We start from the raw sequence: 4368 nt of genomic DNA on the forward strand, positions 1-4368 counted from the left end.
GAGTACTGCGTGCAGGTGTGGTCTCCACACCTCAAAAAAGAGATATTGGTGTTAAAAAAGGTTCAGAAAAGGGCAACTAAAATGATTAAGGGTTTGGAATGGGTCCCATATGAGAAGAGGCTAGAGAGACCAGGACTTTTCAGTGTAGAAAAGAGGAGACGATATGATAGAGGTATATAAAATCATGAATGGTGTGGAGAAAGTGAATACAGAAAAATTATTTACTTGTTCCCATAATATAAGAACTAGAGGACACCAAATGAAATTGATGGGTAGCAGGTTCAAAACTAATAAAAGAAAGTTTTTCTTCACACAGTGCACAGTCAACCTGTGGAACTCCTTACCAGAGGACGCTGTGAAGGCCAGGACTCTAACAGAGTTTAAAAAAGAGCTCGATAAATATTTGGAGGTTAGGTCCATAGACGGCTATTAGCAAGAGGTAAGGTATGGTGACTAGCCTTTTGTCGAAGGTGGGAGATGGATGGCAGGAGACAAATCGCTTGAACATTGTCTTCGGTTCACCTCCTCTGGGGCACCTGGCATTGGCTACTGTTGGCAGACAGGATACTGGGCTAGATGGACCTTTGGTCTGACCCAGTATGGCCGTTCTTGTGTACCTCTATTGTGCAAATGTGTCTCATTGCTCATCATGGGTTTTTCCCAGGCTATGGGGGATATTTTATGGGCTATTCCCGGTTAAAATAGTGATAACACGTCACTTTTCTATCTACATTTGGAAAATCCAAGAGAGGGTTCCTATGCTTACTTCTCTTCTGTTTTCACTTAACCCTGGAGCCTCCCCTCCAAGAAAGGGCAGATGCTAGGAAAACCAGGCATCCCCTGCTCTCCAATGTTTTCTTCAAGAAAATACATGGCTCTGCACCAGAATGCAATAGTCCTCTTGGAACTGCTGGACGCTGTCTTGGTGTTATTCCTGTAACATGAGCTCCCCTGACTTCTTACCAGAGCCTTGCCTATGTCATAGATCTTGACTGCTGAAAGCAGAGGACCAGCCTGCCACATGGTCTGCCTCTCAAGTTGTGGGGCAGAGGGAGATTCTTAAGCAGTGTCAAAATCACATGCCATGCAGTGCAAAGTGGGGTAGCAGATCAGTCAGTTGGACCACTGCATGAGCATTAAGGAGAGATGCTTGGGAGGAGCAGAGCACTTTACAGCTTGGTTGCAGTGGGCTGATAGGCAGGATAGCTGTGCTGGGCATGGGATCACAGGCATCTCTGTCCCAGGGGAGGCTGATGATAGCTTTCATGAGTGCCTGTGTCTTCTCTATTAGGCTAGAGCCCTAGCCTAGGACTTGGAAGACCTGGGTTTGAGTGCCCTACCCTGCCACAGATTTCTGAGGCGCCCTTGGGCAAGTCACCTAATCTACCTGTGCTTCGGTTTCCCATTAACAAACTGGACGAGCACTTCCCTAGTTCACAGGAGTGTCACAAGGATAAATTCCTTAAAGAAGGTGAGGTGCTCAAGTATTATGGTGAGTGGCTGCTTTAAGGGGAAATGTGGCTAGCCTGACCAGCACTGGAGTTAGCCCTATCCTAGCTTGAGAGGGTGGGAGTAATGGGAACAAGTGTTAACTTGACTGCTGCTGCTACAACCAGGATCCACAGGGAGCTGGTTAGGCTGCTGTGAGAGGCCCTGAGGTGTGGTTGGTGGGATGCAGAGAGATCCCTGGGAAAGGAAGCAGTAAGACTGGCCTGGAAGGGGCTGAAAGCAGCCCCAGAGGGACAGGAGAACTGTTTGGATGTTCATTAGAATAGTTAGTTCTGTGTTTGGGACCTGGGAAAGGACTGGGAAGGGAACAACTGATGAAGTATGGAATAATCCCTGTGGTGTTGCATCCTGGCCTGAGGTGGTGGTGAGTTCCCTCCGTCTGAGACCTGTAGAAGTACTGAAGACAGAGACTGCTATTAAAATGATGCTTTCTAACTCCTCCCATCCAAATTTTTCAGTGGGTTGCATTTCTCCACAGGTCTCCCCTAGGGGTAAGGAAATGGTCTTCCTCACCCTCTGTTGGCATCAGAACAACAGACCCAGGTTTGTGCCCATTCTTTGGGAGCAGATAGGGTGCTGTGTTTGTACAGCACCTAGCACCAACTGGGCACTTGGCTTTGATTGGAGCTCCTAGCACATTTTTCCGCATACTGCCATAGTGCCTGAATCAGGGGACTGGCCTTTCAGTACTGATACAGACTGCATGTACTGGTGCGAAGGTTGCGGATCTCTCGAGGCATCTAGACAGACTTATGTGCAGTGCTGGGGAGGAGCCGGCCGTCGTGGTACATGTTGGTACCAATGACATAGGGAAGGGTAGAAGAGATGTTCTGGAGGCCAAATTTAGGTTACTAGGAAAGAGACTGAAATCCAGAACATCTATGGTGGCATTCTCTGAAATGCTTCCAGTTCCACGCGCAGGGCCAGACAGACAGGCAGAACTTCAGAGTCTCAATGCGTGGATGAGACGATGGTGTCGGGAAGAGGGGTTTAGATTTATTAGGAAGTGGGGACACTTTTGGGGTAGGGGGAGCCTATACAGGAATGATGGGCTCCACCTAAATCAAGGTGGATCCAGACTGCTGGCATTAAACATGAAAAAGGGCGTAGAGCAGTTTTTAAACTAAGAGGTGGGGGAAAGCCGATTGGTGCGGGGGAGCACCTGGATCGGATGGAGACTTCTCTTACACGAGGCTCCATAGATAGGGATTCCCTAGAAGTTAGTCAGATAGGGAACGTGGGAAATAATATATGGGCAAGATCAGATGTGAAACAATCGCATATAAAAAAATCCAACGCGTCTGTGAAAGGCGGACATATAAATAGTGGTAGTTTTTTAACGTGCTTTTACACTAATGCTAGGAGTCTGTCTAATAAGATGGGTGAACTGGAGTACCTCATATCAAAGGAGGAAGTTGACATAATAGGCATCTCAGAAACATGGTGGAATGAGGACAATCAGTGGGACACTATCATACCGGGATATAAATTATATCGGAAAGACAGAACAGGTCGCGCGGGTGGCGGAGTGGTACTATATGTGAAGGATAATATAGAATCAAATGAAGTAAAAATCCTAAAGGAATAAAAATGTTCCATAGAATCATTATGGATAACAATTCATTCCTCTAATATGAATATGGCATTAGGAATATATTACCGACCACCTAACCAGGACAGTGATAGTGATGCTGAAATGTTAAGGGAGATTAGGGAGGCTATCAAAATAAAAAACACAGTAATAATAGGAGATTTCAATTATCCCCATATTGATTGGGTGCATGTCACCTCAGGACGGGATTCAGAGATTAAATTTCTCGATGCCTTAAATGACTGCTTCTTGGAGCAGCTAGTACAGGAACCCACAAGGGGAGAGTCAATTCTCGATCTAGTCTTGACTGGAACGCAGGATCTGGTCCAAGAGGTAACTGTTACTGGACCGCTTGGAAATAGTGACCACAATATAATAACTTTTAATATTCCTGTGTTGGGAAGACCACCGCAGCGGTCAAACACTCTGGCATTTAATTTCAAAAAGGGGAATTACACTAAAATGAGGAAGCTAGTTAAACAGAAACTAAAAGGTAGAGTAATTAAACTAAAATCCCTGGAAGCTGCATGGAAACTGTTTAAAGACACCATACTAGAGGCCCAACTTAAATGTATACCCCAAATAAAAAAACACAGTAAGAGACCTAACAAAGAACCACCATGGCTAAACAGCCATGTTAAAAAGGCAGTGAGAGAGAAAAGGGCAGCTTTTAAAAAGTGGAAGTCAAATCCTAGTGAGGAAAATAGAAAGGCACATAAACACTCCCAAATTAAGTGTCATAATGTAGTAAGAAAAGCCAAAAAAGATTTTGAGGAACAGCTAGCCAAAAATTCAAAAAACGATAGTAAAATGTTTTTTAAATACATTAGAAGCAGGAAGCCCGCTAAAAAAGCAGTGGGGCCCTTGGACGATAAAGATATAAAAGGAGCAATCAAGGAAGACAGTGCCATTGCGGAGCGATTAAATGATTTCTTTGCTTCAGTCTTCACGGCTGAGGATGTTACAGAGGTTCCTAAATCTGAGCCAGCCTTTTTAGGTGACAAATCTGAGGAACTCACTCAGATTGAAGTGACATTAGAGGAGGTTTTGGAGTTAATTGATAAGCTGAATAGTAACAAGTCTCCAGGACCAGACGGCATTCACCCAAGGGTTCTGAAAGAACTCAAATGTGAAATTGCGGAATTATTAACAGTGGTTTGTAACCTATCCTTTAAATCCACTTTGGTACCAAATGACTGGAAGACGGCCAATATAACGCCAATATTTAAAAAAGGCTCTAGAGGAGACCCTGGCAATTATAGACCGAT

Source organism: Carettochelys insculpta, chromosome 6, assembly GCF_033958435.1.
Source record: "Carettochelys insculpta isolate YL-2023 chromosome 6, ASM3395843v1, whole genome shotgun sequence".
Taxonomy (NCBI): Eukaryota; Metazoa; Chordata; order Testudines; family Carettochelyidae; genus Carettochelys; species Carettochelys insculpta.